We start from the raw sequence: 17,993 nt of genomic DNA, 5'->3' as shown, positions 1-17,993 counted from the left end.
TCAGTGACTAAGCCATACATGTGTCCAACTAAATTGGTACGATTTAAATTTAAAAAATCTTTATAAACTAGCTCTTACAAGTATTAGATAAAATTTAAAAATATGTGTAGCTATGAGTTATTCCATTTATATTATCTGGGTAGAAAGTTTTAAGATGGCATATATTTCTGACCCTGCCGCTGGGAAAGGCTGAAGGCAAAAGAAGGAGGAGGAGGAGGAGATTGTTAGATAGCATCACCAACTCCATCAACTTGAATTTGAGCAAACTCTGGGAGATGGTGGAAGACAGAGAAGGCTGGTGTGCTACAGTCCATGGGGTTACAAAGAGTCGGACAAGACTTAGCAACTGAAGGACAATAATTTTTCTGATGAATGCTTATTCTCAATAATGATTATGTTTTATGGTATTAGTTTAAGCATACTTTCTAAAATTCTTTCTTTTTAAATTTTATTTATTTATTTATTTGCCTTGCCAAGTTTTAGTTGTAGCATTTGAGATCTTTATTTGTGGCCTGTGAATTCTTAGTTGTGGCATGTGGGATCCAGTTCCCTGACCAGGGATAGAACCTGGGCCCCCTGCATTGGGAGCACGGAGTCTTAGCCACTGGACCTGTCGGGAGCTGCGTTAGGCATTACTGACAAAATGGAGGCACGGCCCCAACCCCCTCTCCTCATCCCGCAGGCATGGTCCTGGGATGAAGGAGTTAGGTCTTGCGATTCTGACTTGTCCTTTCCTTCCTTCAGTTGAGTTGGCTGGAAAGTACGTTAAGGTGCTTATTGTTCTTGCATGAGAAAGCACAAAGCCTTCTGCAGTTGTCCAGGAAATAATCCATAAAGTTACATTTGTTCAAGGACCTTTATAAAGAATGTTCCAGGATGAGCACATAAGCTGCAGCTTGAGGCCATGGGAAACACTGTTATCTGAAACCTGCTTGTGAGGGAAATGTTTATGGCAAAAGAAGTTTGCTGAGTTTAGGGTTTAGGAATTAAGGATAGTTAGAAGCTAAAAGTTTAAGGTATGTTGTAGTGTTGGCATATTTTACTATAGCTTATAGAGACTAGAAATTTTAGAGATACTAATAGCTAGAAGCCTTTTTAGGAGATAATGAGCTCAAGTTACTAGGGGATAGCAGGATTTAGAAAGATAAGAAATAAACTGAGGAATGTAGTATACAGCCCAGAGACAAACATGAGTTATAATGACACTTAAGAGGGAACTCTGAAGGACAACAATGATTTATGGAGACAGTAAATCTGGGTGAGGGGAAACTAAGATGTCAAACTTCTGACCTAATGCTTTTGTAAAAGTATAAAAGAAAACCTGACACTTGAAATAAACATGCAGTTCTGCACTTTGAGTCAGAGGCTGCATCATTCTCCATCGACACTGCTCATCCCTTCAGGACGATTCCCTGGCTCCTGGAGCTGGACTCCGGCATGGACCACTAGGGAAGTCCTAGTACTTTCTAAAATTCTTAATTGCTTATGAGACCTTAATCTAAATCAAAGTTGAGGTAACTGAGTGGCTAGTTTTACTTTATATGGAGGCTACTAGTGAAATTAAAAATTACAGAGCAGAGGAAATAAAGCATGGTCATCGTACAGCTTTCAGCTATCTTCTTGAGTAACATATATATATATATATATATATATTTTTTTTTTAGGAGAACCAGTAAAACTCATTTGAAAGAACCAATGCTTCCCATGAGCTTCCCACGAGCTCCCCACATGTGCAGTTAAAGAATCTGCCTTCCAATGCAGGAGACTCGGGAGACATGGGTTCGATCTCTGGGTCAGGGAGATCTTCTAGAGGAGGAAATGTCAACCCACTCCAGTATTCTTGCCTGGAAAATCCCATGGACCAAGGAGCCTCATGGGCTATAGTCCATGGGGTCGCAAAGAGTCGGACACAACGGAGCACACGCACACACACACAATGCTTCCCATACTGATGGATTTCTTAGTCTCAGTGAGGGGAGGAAATTCTGGGTCCTATAAAGGGACATAGCATGTGAATGGGTGGGACATACATTGGAACTAACCCAGCATTCTTATGTCTCTGGGTCTTAGTTTCTTCCTGTCCAAAATGCCCAGGTTTCATGGCATCTAAACTTCCTTTATATCACCCAGAACTGTACCTGGCAATTTACTGCTCAATCTATTCAAGCTATTAGAATCACACCCACATGTGACACAACATACTGAACTCAGAATCTCTGTTAAGCCCACCTATATTAACAATTTCAGCTTGATGTAAAATAATGCTCCTCTTCCATTGGCTGCTGCTGCTGCTGCTGCTGCTGCTGCTGCTAAGTCACTTCAGTCATGTCCGACTCTGTGCGACCCCATAGACGGCAGCCCACTAGGCTTCCCCGTCCCTGGGATTCTCCAGGCAAGAACACTGGAGTGGGGTGCCATTGCCTTCTCCGTTCCATTGGCTGGCTGCCCTCAAAATCGGCTTCCCAGAAAAGTCCTTGGAATCGTATTGACAGTAATAAACAAAATATCTCTGATCTTCTCAACATGCAAACTTTCTCTTCCAGAATCTGGTATCACACTGAAGTGTGGTTTACATTTACATGTCACTGGTCCCTTTCTGAGGACTGGCTCTTGTTGAGGAGTGGGTCCTGAGGGGAGCTGTTGGTTGGTTTTCTTGCATGGGATCTTCCTCTAGTGAGGTGGCTCCATTGTGTCTATGCCAGTGAACAGGAGGGGAGGGAAGGTTCATCTCTAACAGCACCAATGCCAGGAGCCCGACTCCCTTTCTTGGATATCCACTTAACTATGGAATTTCACCTAACGGGGAGAGTAGAAGATAAAGTTCCTATGAACCTTCTTTCCAGGCAATAACCCAACTGACTAAGTAATACAAGATAACATGCAGTGATAACGTAACTGTTTTGGGGACGAATAAACATTCTATTACATAAGAGTGTTTGAAGCAAAGCATTTGGAGCTTGGCTAGCAGCTTCTTATCTTCATAAAGATTATTTATTTCTTTTTGATTGCGCTGGGTCTTCACTGCTGTGTGCAGGCTTTCTCTAGTTGTAGCGAGCGAGGATTACTCTTTGTTGCGAAACATGGGCTTCTCAATATGGTGGCTTCTCGTGGCGGAGCCCAGGTTCTAGGGCGCATGGGCTTCAGTAGCTGCAGCTCAAGGGTCCCCTGCATTGGCAGGTGGATTCTTATTCACTGGGCCACCAGGGAAGTCCACTAGCAGCTTTTAAAATGCAACATTAGGTGGCGGTCAACTCTAAAAAGAGCAGAGGAAGGACAGTAGTGACTCTCCAAATTTGGTGAGGCTCCCAGATTTCTAACCTATTGTGCGACGGGGAGTGAGTCTGAGGGAGAATTACTATCTTATTGTAAATCCAGGTCTTCCTCTAGTGAGCTGGTAACACCATGTCTAAGCCAGGGAGGAGCAGCATCTTTAGGAAAAGGTTAATAAGGACTTTCAATCCACTTCCGCTTGCCAGTTGGAGGCAGACCAGTCATTCAAAATTCACAGCTCTCACTGGGGAAGGAGGGTGCTTAGAAAGTTGAAGCACCAGTGTTTCCCTGAGGGTGAGAAGTAGTCCAGGCTGGTGGAGAGCATTAAGACATTCCTTTTTCTACCCAGGATCTGCCCTCCTGACCTAAACTGTTAGAACCTATGTCAAAGAACCAAGCTAAGATACTCAATCCATTGGCCATGGTGGTCCAATTCCAGTCATGACCCCAGAATGGATGTTGGGGCTCAGGGCACCCAGCCTTGCTCTGATAGGCATGATCTCCTGGTAACAGTGTTTGAAACACAGATATCTGGGGACCAAGCTCAGAACAAAGTCCAGAAGCAGACGCTAGGAGCCAGAGAAACATGCTGCTGCGCCAGCGCCAGGATCTGAGAGAAAGAGAGGGGGCCACTGCGCATCGTGGATCAGAGACGCAGCATCCCAGGGTACAATGTTGGTCTCTGCGAAAGTAGATCCATCCTTAACTACGAGCTGAAGAGAGGCATTTGTGACTGGGGAGGAACAATGTGTGTGTTAGTCACTTAGTTGTGTCTGACTCTTTGTGACCCCATGGACTGTAGCCTACCAGGCTCTTCTGCCCATGGGATTCTCCAAGCAAGAATACTGGAGTGAACTGCCATTTCCTTCTCCAGGGGATCTTCCTGACCCAGGGATTGAACCCAGGTCTCCTGCATTGCAGGCAGATTCTTTACCATCTGAGCTATAGGGAAGCTGAAGAGAGGCATTTGTGACTGGGGAGGAACAGTAAAGCCAACAAAAGGGGCCAGTCCTCTCCACCCCATCTATCCTGCTCACCCTGACCTTGGGCCATCGATGCACATACTCCTGATGCCTGAATTTCCACCATTACTTGGACTTCGAGCCACTTTCTTCTTAGTTAAGAAGCAATTCCTGGGGTTTCCCTCCTGGTCCACTGGTTGAGAATTCACCTGCCAATGCAGGGGACGTGGGTTTGATCCCTGGTCTGGGAAGATCTCATATGCTGTGAACCAACTAAACCCATCCACCACAAGTACTGAAACAGCGCTCTAGAGTCCATAGAGCCTGTGAGCAGCAACTACTGAAACCTGAGCTCTGGAGCCCATGCTCCGAAACAAGAGAAGCCACCGCAATGAGAAGCCTGTGCACCGAAACTAGTAGCCCCTGCTCCCTGCAAATAAAGAAAGCCCACGCAGCAACGAAGACAGAGCACAGTCAAAGTAAATAAATACATCTTAAGGGGGAAAAAAAGAAGCAATGGTTCCGTCAGTGATGGACAATGTGCTTCATCTATGAGAAGTGAACCTGACTGCTTGAGTCCCAGGGCATTTAACCATCCTTGTGTTATCTGCCCTATATCACCCTGTCCTCACTTTATTTTCTTGGGTTCCAAAGTCACTGTGGACAGTGACTATAGAAATTAAATTAAAAGGTGCTTGCTCCTTGGAAGAAAAGCTATGACAAACCCAGACAGCACATTAAAAAGCAAAGATATCACCTTGCCGACAAAGATCTGTCTTGTCAAAGTTATGGTTTTTCTAGTAGTCATGCATGGATGTGAGAGTTGGACCACAAAAAAGGCTGAGGGCTGAAGATCTGATGCTTTCAAACTGTTGTGTTGGAGAAGACTCTTAGGAATTCCTTGGACAGCAAGGAGATCAAACCAGTCAATCCTAAAGGAAATCAACCCTGAATATTCATTGGAAGGAGTGATGCTGAAGCTGAAGCTCCAATACTTTGTCCACCTGATGCAAAGGACTGACTCATTAGAAAAGACCCTGATGATTGAAGGCAGGAGGAGAAGGGGACAACAGAGGACGAGATGGTTGGATGGCATCATCGACTCAATGGATGTGAGTTTGAGCAATCTCCGGGAAATGGTGAAGGACAGGGAAGCCTGGTGTGCTGCAGTCCATGTGGTCACAAAGAGTCAGACAGGACTGAGAGACTGACAACAACACCTGGGAAGCCCCCATCTAAAAGATAACTGACAAATGCAGGAAGGCTCTTTAGCCTACTTTGAGCTTTGTGCGCCACCTGCTGACTACTAAGTAGTACTAGATGGAGGAACCTCAGGGTGCCCATAAAGCCAAGAGAAACAGGCCAGCTGTGGGGACTTCAGAGCTGGCCTAAGAACTTTGAACACTTCCTGCCTCCCTGTGAATAAAACGAGAGTGGCCAGAAGGGCCTGAATTTTCCTTCTGCAGTTTATGGATGGGCTGGGGATTCTTAACATAGTGATCACAATCCTGGGGCAAAATGACAACACCACCATTGTGCATTTATTTTATATATACATTTTTACATAAAAAAAAAGATTTCATTTTTCAAAAATTGAATGAATGAATAGATACTTGAAATCCAAGATGGAGGAATGGAGTCCCTGATGCGCTCAGAGGCTCCCACTTCCTACAGTCTCTCCATCACAGGATTTCAGAAGAGTGGTGGTTAAGAACACAGGCTCTGGACTTGTACTGCTTAGGTTCCAGTCCTGGAAGAAGGAAGATTGAATGTGTGTGCTCAGTCGTGTCCAACTCTGTGAACCCATGGACTGTAGCTGGCTCCTCTGTCCAATCCTGGATCCACACAGCACTTATCAGCTGTGTGACCCTGAGCAGGATTATACTTTGTCCCTAGACATCCTTGCCTACTGGCTGGGCTGATTAAACAAGCATGCTAAAAAGAAAAAAGCAACAGGTGTCTGTCCAGTGGAACTATGAACAAACCAGGGATACTTCCTTGACAGACAAAAGAAATACAAACCCAATCACATGTTCACTCACTTAATATGTATGTATTGAGCATTTATTACTTCCTGTCCCTGTGCTCTGGGAGGTGAGGATGAGTTGACATGTGGTCTCTGCCACTACTGAGGTGCTTATAATCGAGTAGATGTCACCCTAATGTTTGACCAAAAAGGACAAACCAACCTTGATCACAATTCCTTCCTCCCCACGTACCTTTCTCTCAAAAGTAACTAACATACTGACTTTTATAGCCATCATTTCATTGCACTTCTTCTTGGTTTTATCACTTCAAGTGTGCATGTGTAAACACTGTAGTATTGCTCATTAATTAAACATGATTTGTCTTTTACATCTCCTTTATTGCATTGTTTCTCCTTCCCTCTTTTCCCTTACCCTTATAATTTATGTTGGAGAACCCAGGCTGTTTGACCAGTGGAGTTACTGGATTTGGGTGATTGCCTATTCATGGTGCAGTTCAACACCTCTGTCCCGTGTATTTTCCACAACCAAGCAGCTAGATCAAGAGACTTGCTCTGATCCAGATTTAATCCCTTTTGCAAGCCTACATTAATGTTGTCATCATTCCTTTTGTCAGGAAAGAAAGAGTGGAGTAAACAAGCAGGTTCCCCAGACTTTGGGGGCACCTTAGGAAGGCCGTGTATATATTTCATCCCATCCAGACCAGCAAAGCTAACACATATGGATACAGTTAGGAACAAGAAAGAAGAGCAGCATCTGCTAATAGTAATGATACAGTAGGAATGACTGTGGTCAGTGACCGGCTACCGTTGAAATAAACTCAGCAGCTTTAGATACTGAAATAGGAACCAATGACCAGCACAGCTACTTTGAAACTCCTGCAGATTTATCAGCTTTCATCCCATAGGTATAATCTTTGCTAATGCCAAGATTAGCATTTTGAATCTCTTTGAGTCTCTCCCCTTCCCTCCCCACCCATCCTGGAACAGCACCTGTAGCCCACTCAGAACTCTATGGCTGTACAAATTCAAGACCCTAACCTACATGAAAAGATGCTTAACTGCTAATTATTAGAGAAATGCAAATCAAAACCATAATGAGGTATCACCTCACACCAGTCAGAACAGCCATCATTTAAATGTCTACAAATAATAAATGCTGGAGAGGGTGTAGAGAAAAGGGAACTCTCCTACACTATTGGTGGGAATGTAAGCTGGTGCAGCCACCGTGGAAAACAGTATGGAGATTCCTTAAAAAACTAAAAATAGAGCTACCTTATGATCCTGCAATCTCATTCCTGGGCATGTATCTGATAAAGATGAGAACTCTAATTTGAAAAGATATATGCACATCATATTCATAGCAGCGCTATATACAACAGCCAAGACATGGAAGCAACCTAAATGTCCATCAACAGATGAATGGATAAAGAAGATGTGGTACATATATACAATGTTACACTACTCAGCCATAAAAAGAATAATAAATACCAGATGTAGCACCATAGATGGACCTAGAGATTATCACACTAACTGAAAAGTAAGCCAAACAGAGAGAGATCAAATATCATGTGATATCATTTATATGTGGACTATAAAAAAAATGATACAAATGAACTTATTTATAAGACAGAAACAGACGCACAGATGGTTACCAAAGGGGAAAGGGGTGGTGGGATAAATTGGGAATTTGGGATTAACAGATACACATTACTACATATACATTAGATAAACAACAAGAATTAACTGTTTAGCACAGGGACCTATTTCAATGTCTTGTGAACCTGAACGTCAAAGTTGCTCAGTAGTGTCCGACCCTTTGCAACCCCACAGACTGTAGCCGACTCAGATCCTCTGACCATGGGATTCACCAGGCAAGAATACTGGAGTGGGTTGCCTTTCCCTTCTCCAGGGGGATTTTCCCGACCCAGGGATCGAACCTGGGTCTCCTGCATTGCAGGCAGATTCTTTACCAACTGAGCCACCAGGGAAGCCCAATAATATCTTGCAGCAATAATTAAAAGAATCTGAAAAAGTATGTAGAGATGTGTGTAACCGGATCACTTTGCTGTACACTTGAATAATTGTAAGTCAACTCTACTTCAATTAAAAATCTATAATATCTTCCTTTTAATCCTTATTTTGTTCTACAAGAAACAATCAGTTCAATGCTTATCACCAGTTCTGATTCTCCAGCAATTTTGTTTTAGTTTTGTCTCAAGGTCATTTTCTAGTACCGGATAGTTTAGGAAGGACTCACAGGAATAGTTTTCTCCAACTTCTTGCATTTTGATAACAGTCTGTCTAGACCTTTTATATTTGAAAACCAATTTTGTTAGATCTAAAATCCCTAACTCACATTTTCTTTCAATGAGCGACTTAAATATATCTTTTCATTTTCTTTTGGTACAAAGCATCGGTTGTATCAGTCAGCGTTCAATCAGAGAAGCAGAATCCTGTGAGTGATACAAAATTAGGGATTAATACAGGGATTAGACCTTACACAATTGAAGGAGCTGTTGGAGAAGACCATGCGTGTCTGCTGCCTCTGACTAGCGTAGAGACTAAAGCCAGCTCAGCTAGCAGATGGAAATTCAGATGTGAAGTGGAAGAGAGAAAGGACAAATTGGAACTTGTAAGGACAAACTGGAACCTGTATATGTCTCTTTCTACTGTCAGGGTCAATGGTGTGAAGACCCACAGAGAATTTAGTGCATTCACCATGGAGCTCTGTATGCTTCTGGCCCAGGACTTAAAGATCTGAAGGAAGTGATCTGGTGGGAATTTGAAGGAGCTGTGGTCCCAGGTGGTATCCCATGTCAATAAGGTGAGCCAGCAGACAAGCAGCAACGTGCATGAGTTGGCACAGTGCCTGGGGCCCTCCTCCAACCCTCCAAGTGTGAAAACAACAACAACAAAATAGCTGCTCTTTCTCTTAAGCTTTCCAAATCTTATGCAAATTTCTCTCTTGATCAACCCTCATCCAGAACCACAGAGGGAAAGCAGTTCTGGTAAATTTGAGTTTAACTAAAATGACATAGTACATTACTATGCTGTTAAAAAGGTCTGATGACAATTTAATTCTATTTCCCTAACAAGTCATATCCCTTTTGTCTAGATGCATCAAATATCTTTTTTTCTGTTTCTTTAAAGGTCAGTGATTTTATCAAATCATGTCTTAGTGCTGGTCATTCTAGGTTGATTTTCTTAGGTGTATATTATACTCATAATATGTTGCATCGTATTTGCTCTTGTTTTTTATTTCAAGAAAATTTTCTTGATTATAAGTTTTAATATTTGTTCTGAGCCCTTGCTCTGGTTTTTGATTGTCTTTCTGGTGTGCTTTCATTTTCTGTAATGATGTTATTTTGTACTTTCTTTTTATTTATTTTTTTAGTACTTTCTTTTTAAAGACAATTTTTAAGAGTAGTTTTAGGTTCACTGCAACACTGAGAGGAAAGTAGAGATTTCCCAAAGACCCTTACCCCTACACAAGCACAGCTTCACCCATTATCAGCATCCCCCACCAGAGTGGTACCTTTGTTAAAACTGAGGAACCTACACTGAAACATCGAAGTCACCCAAAGCCCAGAGTTTACATTAGGGCTCACACTTGGCATTATATTCTGTGGGTTTGAACAGTTGGATAATGACATGTATCCATCATTATAGTCTCATACAGAGTTTTCTCACTGCCCTAAAAACCCTCTGTGATCCACCTATTCATTCCTTCCTCTTTCCTAATCCCTGGCAACTATGATATTTTTATATCATAACCTGTCTACACAGGTTTGCCTTTTTTGAAATGCTATATAGCTGGAATCACATGGTATGTAGCCTTTTAAGATTGGCTTCTTTCACTTAGTGATATGTATTTGGGGTTCCTCCATGTCTTTTCATGGCTTGATAGCTCATTTCTCTTCAGTGCTGAATAATATTCCACTGTCTGTATGTACCACAGTTTATTTACCCACTCACCTACTGAAGGGCAACTTGGTTGCTTCAAAGTTTTGGTAATTACAAATAAAGATGCTATAAACATCTGTGTGTGTATTCTTATAGTTTTGTTCTTTATTCTCTCTTTTCCTTATAGTAACTTTGCATGCATTTTACCTTACTCCCTTTGTATTGCTGTTTCTAGGTAAATTTAGTTTTCCTGTGTTACTGGAAGAGGCTCTGCTCAGCTAGCATTTCTAACTTCCTAGATCTCCTTCTATTTTTTTTTTCTTGTAATGTTCACAACCATGGTGTCTTGATTGTTGAGATTTCCTGGACCTGTTTCCCTTCCCTACTTTTATCGGGATCTTTTCTTCCCTTCATCTTTGTTGAACTTGTCCAAGGAGTTTCTCCTCAGTGTGAAGCTTTGTCCTGGCCTTAGTTGGTCAGTTTCAAGAGTTCGTGGACCGTTCTAGTTCCTTTAGGTCTAATCACAGGCCTGAGCACCTACCTTTTATTAGAGTAGGGGAAAAAAAAATCCCTCTCTAGTTTCAAATGCTGTTCCCAAATTGGCCTGCTACCATCTATCCTGTTCCCAGGTTTCCTGTTGCTTCCTTCTGTGTTCTCTTGCCAGATGAGATGCTGAAAACTCATAGTTCTTGTGGCTCTTAGTGGTTTGTCCCAATTCACTTGTATTACAAGATTTGTGGGACAACTTGCTGCCCAAATTTTTGTAAATATAAAAATATAAATGTAAAAATCAATGGGTTTTGGGGACTTCCCTGTCGGTCCAATGGTTGGGAGTCAGCACTTTCACTGCAAGGGGCACAGGTTCAATCCTTGGCTAGGGAACTAAGATCTTGCATATCATGCAGCACAGCCAAAAAAGGGGAAAAAATCAATGGGTTTTTGGTTTTGCTATGTAGCTGTTTGTCTGTTTTTATGTGAACATTCAGGAAAATCCAAAATCTGTTGCTGCCTCTGCTGATACCATCTTCCAGAATCTCTACGCACTACATTTTATAGTAAAAAACTGAGGTATAGGAAGATTCATTGGTAATTAGTTTGTAGTGGGATTTTCTAAGGTTGCAGTGATATCAGGGAGCCAGTGTTGATTCCTGAGAATGGGAGTGTCATTATCACACCAGCTCACTTGAAAGATCAACTTGGCAGAGGTTTAGTGACTAGAGAAAGATACTGGAGTGGGAGGACCAATTATGACAGTATTTCTTTATTCCTAATAGGGGATTATAATAAGGAAGAGGTGAGGGGAATGGCAAGAAATAGACATGAGAAATACAAAACAGGCTAAATCAAGTGGCTTGGTGATTAAGGAGAGTTAGAGAGGAGTCAGAGTCAATTGAAAATTCCCAGGATGAATGTCGAGGGCAGTGGCATTGCCCCAGACATCAGTAGAGATGAGCATGAGGGTCTGGTGACAGTGAGAGTGAAGGGGCTGAGGGAGAGGGGTGAGTAATTTTTTGAAAACTTGAGTTTGATGCAAGATAGAGATGTTGTGTATGAATGTATGGAGCTCAGCAAAAGATCCACGCTAGACACACATTTGGGAGTCATCTGCATTTTTTAATTTAAATAAAACCAATTTAGCTGAACACATATATATTTTCATATGGGCTTCCCAGGTGGAGCTAGTGGTAAAGAACCTGCCTGCCAATGCAGGAGATGTAAAAGATGCGAGTTCAATCCCTGGATGGGGAAGATCCCCTAGAGGAGGGCATGGCAATCCACTGCAATATTCTTGCCTGGAGAATCCCATGGACAAAGGAGCCTGGTGGGCTATAGTCGATATGGTTGCAAAGAGTTGGACATGACTGAAGCAACTTAACACACACACATACACTTTTATATATTCTTCAATAATAGTGTAATGTAACTTATCTGACCTATAAAGCAAGTATAGGGAATTTAGAAAGTTACATTTATTTTAGCCTTTTAAAAAGACATATCTCAATTCTTCCATAAACTTAAATATCATTTTGTACTTTTATTTCACATTTTGGAAAATTCCAGGACACTATGTAGAGCCACCTTCTACCCAAAGTTTACAGAACAACTTAAGCTACCAGAAGGTTTGCCTTGATTTAAAAATTTAGAGTGATTAAAATATGATTCACTTATTTTTTCTTCTACTGATTAAAAGTAAGTTCTTCTATGTCTTAATTAAAAGTCTCAGTAAAAAGTGTTTAAGGCTTTTTATGATCACTAATAGTTGGCTTGATGTAAATTCATATGAGCAAAAATTTCCCTTTACTCATCCAAACACTTTGGAGAGGTAGGAAGAATGTATTTTGAGATAAGAATATTGAGTAAATTTTTGTTAATAATAACAGTTGTTTTGCACAGTTAATTTATATAGATTTTATTTTTCTCATCAGTATGTAATATTTATCTTCTTAAAATGAGGTATAGTTAGTTGGTTTACAATATTATATTACTTTCATGTGTGCAAGACAGTGATTTAGAATGTTTATAGATTATAACTCCATTTAGAGCAGGACTGATGTTGAAGCTGAAACTCCAATAATTTGGCCACCTGATGTGAAGAGCTAACTCATTTGAAAAGACCCTGATGTTGGGAAGGATTGAAGGTGGGAGGAGAAGGGGATGACAGAGGATGAGATGGTTGGATGGCATCACTGACTCAATGGACATGAGTTTGAGTAAACTCCGGGAGTTGGTGATGGACAGGGAGGCCTGGCGTGCTGCGGTTCATGGAGTTGCAGAGTCAGACACGACTGAGCGACTGGACTGAACTGAACAGCTATTTTGGCTCTAGTCCCTGTGCTGTACAATATATCCTTGTAGCTTATTTATTTTATACATAGTAGTTTTTATCTCTTTTTAAAATTTATTTATTTATTTTTGGCTGTGCTGGGTCTTCGTTGCTGCATGGGCCTTTCTCTGGTTGCAGCGAGTCGGGGCTACTCTTTAGTTGTGGTGCACTGGTTTCTCACTGCGGTGGCTTCTGAAGCACTGGCTCTGGGGTGCGTGGGCTCAGTAGTTGCGGCTCCCTGGCTCTAGAGAGCATGCTCAGTAGCTGTGGCACAAGGGCTTAGTTGCTCCACGGCATGTGAGATTTCCCAGATCAAGGATGAAAACCATGTCTCCAGCATTAGCAGGTGGATGCTTCACCACTGAGCCACCAGGGTAGCCCTCCAGAAATTTTAAATGGTTGTTATTTAAAAATAATTTGCACTAGTTTCACTAGAGATTGGATCCATGAGCTCCTCACAGTGTCATGTCAGAAGAGGAACTCCCCTCCTACATTTTCTATTCCATCTTCTTTAGTTCCTTCTTTTTGTGCACAAAAGTACTCATTCTATTTCTTTCCCTTTCAATAGATAGTTATGGCCCATCAGAAAGTGTTTAGTTTCCATCAGCAAGGATCATACCCTAGCAAACTATTTACTCAATCAAAAAAAAGATTTTCTGATTGGCTATGAAGAACTGAGGGCTCTTTTTCTCCTTTTCTTCCCACGATGCTATTAAAATGATTATAAAGGAACAAGGAAGGACCCATACTGAAAAGGGCTGGGGAAGATCTGAAGTGAATGGAAAATTCCAACAACTTTTAGATGGAAAGGAGATGCGGGGTTGAATGCTGAAGTGGGGTAAAGGAAGCTGCAGACTTGAAAAGGTGAGAAGCTTGTATTGTGGATGAGCTGATCCTTCTTTTAGATCCTTAGATAGGGTCATGCATTACAGGTACAAAGTACGCTGAAAGGGAACTGAGAAGTAGGGTTAAAAATAGACTTTAATTTAAATATTGTGTTCAAAATGGTTGATTTCTTCTACCCCCATTCACAGAATACCCAGCACCCAGGTGTTCACTTCCTAGACAAAAACCCTAGCAGTTTTTGTCCAAAAATGGGACAAAATGGAAAACTACTTCTCTATCTAAAATGGAAAACTGTCTGGAAAGTACTTGAGAAAGTGAAGGTGTCGTTGTCCCAGAGTAAATTTCTGTATTAAGGTGTTTCTATTTGAGGCGTGCATGTGTGCTAAGTTGATTCAGTTATGTCCAACTCTTTGCAACTCCATGGACTGTAGCCCACCAGCTCCTCTGTCCATGGGATTCTCCAGGCAAGAATACTAGAGTGGGTTGCCATTTCCTTCTCTATTTGAGGCAGAGACTGCTAATTGCTCTCCAATATCCACTGTCCTCTTTAGGAGGGAACATACCTGCATGGAAAATACCAAGTGCAGTGGAGTGAGATGGTAGAGCAGACAGAACCCTCCTGCACTGATGGTGGGAGTATAAACTGATACAACTACTTTATTTATTTATTTATTTTTACCACAAATAAGATGTTTTATTTGTCACCATTAAGAGCCTGCATTTTAAACCGATTCTTGGACTGGTGGCTCATATCCATCAGCTCATTCAACTTTAGCACCTGTCTCGTCCCCAGTAGCTTTTCCAGAACTACTACCTTCACCATGTAGCTCCATGAGTTTTCCCAATTTAAATTTGGGCTTCTTCAGCATTTTTACTTTTCTAACAAAGACATCATGGAACAGATAAATGGATTGGCAAGCCTTTTCTATGTCTTTTCCAGTGCTATCTGGAATCAATTTATTGACCACTTCTTTCAAGTCATTTGTCTGCACCTCTCGGGTCATGATTTCCATCATCTTCTTGCGGATCTGGCGCACCTGCTGGTGATGGGCATAAAAGGTCTTCCAAATCTGATTGTTGCACTTTTTAGTAAAACCCACACAGAACAGACGGAGCGAGTAACCATCGGTAGTCTTGACATCAACGTGAGCTTCAATCATGGTCTGCCATTTTTTGACCATGGAGCACATTTTGTCAGGGGTAAGATCCATACCATGAAAATTAGTCAGGCAGTTTTTGCCCTGAACATCCTCAGTAATTAGCTTGAATTTTCTAAATGCTACTTCATCATTCTGCAGATCAGCAAGACTCACTTCAAAAACACAATCTTTGAGGCCATCAGACGTGGTTTTGGTTCCTTGAGTTCTCGTGACCAATGTTTTTCCAATATTCCTTATATTGAACATAGCTGGTGCTTTCACACCATACCAATCTTTTTTAGAAAATGGGTCAACCACTTTCTACTTGGCTCCCTTTTTGCCTCCTTTCGTAAGGCGCTTGTTCTTGCTGACCGCCATGGTGCCGCTCAGAGAGGGTACAACTACTCTAGAAAACTATTTGGCAGTATTTACTAAGAATGAACATATACATACCCCATGACCCAGTAATTCCACTCCTAATTATATAGCCAATAGATGTATGTATATATGTTTGCTAAAATTCACTAGAATGTTTATAGCAGTACTATTCACAATATCTCCAAACTGGAAACTACCCAAATGCCAATCAACAATGAAAGAGATATGTTAGTTGTAGTATATTTGCATAAAAGATTTTGCAATAAAAAAATAAACAAATGAGACCTAATCAAACATGAAAGCTTCTGCACAGTAAAGGAAACCATCAACAAAACAAAGAGACAACCTACTGACTGGGAGAAAATATTTGCGAATGCTGCAACCAACAAGGGGCTAATTTCCAAAATACACAAACAGCTCATACAACTCAGCATCAAAAAAATTCAAACAATCCAATAATAAATGGGTACAAGACTGAAATAAAATATTTCTTCAAAAAAGACATACAGGTGACCAAGAAGCACACAAAATGATATTAAAATCACTAATTATTAGAGAAATGCAAATCAAAACCATAATGAGGTATCATCTTACATTGGTCAGAATGGCCATCATCAAAAAGTCCATAAATAATAAGTGCTGGAGAAGCTGTGGAGAAAAGGAAACCCTCCCCACACTCTTGGTGGGAATGTAAATTAGTGCAGCCACTATGGAAAACAGTAGGGAGATTCCTTAAAAAACTACAAATAGAGCTACCATGCAATCCAGCAATCCCACTCCTGGGCTTATGTCTGGAAAAGATGAAAACTTTAATTCAAAAAGATATGTGCACCTATTTATAATAGCCAAGACATGGAAGCAACCTAAGTGCAAATGAATGAATAAAGAAAACGTGGTATATATAGAATGGAATATTACTTGGCCATAAGAAGAATGGAATATTGCTATACACACTATTATATATAAAACAGACAAACAATAGGACCTACTGTACAGCACAGGGAGATATTTTCAGTATTTGTAATGACCTATAAGGGAAAAAAATCTGAAAAAGAATAATGTATGTATAAACTGAATCACTGTGTTGTATATCTAAAACTAGCATGACACTGTAAATCAACTACTTCCATACAAATATCAAAGAAAATAAATGTCAACTCACTTGGGTGTGGTTTCCTAAGAAAGACTTAAATAATCTCTTATGTTGGACCTACTCTCGAAAACTCCCTGCCCTATATAAAAACATTGACCAGTAGCTAGCTATGAAAGGGAAAGTTGCTCAGTCGTGCCCGACTCATTGTGACCCTAAGGACTGTAGTCTCCAGGACAGAATACTGGAGTGGGTAGCCTTTCCCTTCTCCAGGGTATCTTCCCAACCCAGGGATTGAACCCAGGTCTCCCACATTGCAGGCAGATTCTTTACCAGCTGAGCCATAAGAGAAGCCCAAGGATACTGGAGTGGGTAACCCATCCCTTCTCCAGGGGATCTTCCCAACCCAGGGATTGAACCCAGGTCTCCCACATTGCAAGCAGATTCTTTACCAGCTGAGCCATAAGAGAAGCCCAAGGATACTGGAGTGGGTAGCCCATCCCTTCTCCAGGGGATCTTCCCGACCCAGGAATCAAACCAGGGTCTCCTGCAGTGCAGGCAGATTCCTTACCAACTGAGTTATGAGGGAAGCTCACCAGTAGCTATACATTTATGATTTCACTTTAAAATGTTTACATATGTCTGTATACTTTTTGATTCTCACTTGATCCAACTATTCTGATTAACTATTGCAGCAGAGGAGATGGAAGCAGGGTTTAAGCAAAAAGTGGATTCAAAACCTTTTTGTTCACAATGGAACAGGACATCCAGGGAAGAGGCAAGTGGACTGGAGAGATGGAGTGCCTTAGACGGGTGGGTAGAAATGAACATCCAAAGAAGGAATCTGGAAGGGATTTGTGCCTGGGACAGCAGTGGTCCCTAAAGAGGCTTCGGAGAGCAAAGATTTGGAGGTGGGGGTGTGGAAAACTGGCTGCAAAGGGAGTGTGCTTACGGGGTACATGACAGGTGCTCGATCTACGGTGCTGGCCCCAAGGAGCCCATTTCAGGGGAAGTCCAATGGAAGCTTCAGGACTGGACTTGAAGGGGAATTCCAAACTCTCTCCGCTTGGCTGAGGAGTCTGGACAACAAACTCCTCTGTTTCACCTGCCTGGCATTATCTCATCCTCACCCTTGACAAAATGCCAAGATGGTTAACTCACTCTTCACTGAAAACACCCCCACACTTCAAATGATCCCACCTCCCTTATCTCTCTTGCCTGTTACTATCTTATTTATTCACCAAAATTGGGTGCGCATGACAGGCTACTGTTTAGCTGTCATCATACGCAGGCGGGTGTGTGTGTTCAACTCCTAGTTGGGAGTGGAATTAGCATCAGGGAGTGCTTGCCAAGTGCATAAGGGTGGGTGAGTTTTGCTCTTTGCTCCCCTGCCTGAGCTTCCGTGAGAAACCCTGCGGACACAGGGCAGCCGACGAGACAGGGACCAGCGCATCTGAGGGCGAGACGAACCAGTGGGTGTTAGGTGGGGACCCTGAAACCAGACACAACAGAGACACTGGTCTGGTTTCCTCGGGGGCTGGGCCTCAGATTCCTATAAATAGCTTATTTTCTTTCAGGTCCCCCACCCCAGGTC

At 41.8% G+C, this 17,993-nt stretch overlaps 1 long non-coding RNA gene and 1 pseudogene across 1 annotated transcript in view; both read right to left on the bottom strand.

Annotated features, from left to right (window-relative positions):
* The window catches only part of LOC145541703 (uncharacterized), a 109,059-nt gene that overhangs the window by 16,073 nt on the left and 74,993 nt on the right, over positions 1 to 17,993 (bottom strand). The window lies entirely within an intron of this gene.
* LOC145541699 (small ribosomal subunit protein eS1 pseudogene) lies at positions 14,554 to 15,309 on the bottom strand (annotated as a pseudogene).

Source organism: Giraffa tippelskirchi, chromosome 3, assembly GCF_054371585.1.
Source record: "Giraffa tippelskirchi isolate mGirTip1 chromosome 3, T2T-mGirTip1v1.2.pri, whole genome shotgun sequence".
NCBI lineage: Eukaryota > Metazoa > Chordata > Mammalia > Artiodactyla > Giraffidae > Giraffa > Giraffa tippelskirchi.
The sequence above is the reverse complement of the archived record's forward strand: the minus strand, read 5'-3'. Positions and strand labels throughout refer to the sequence as shown.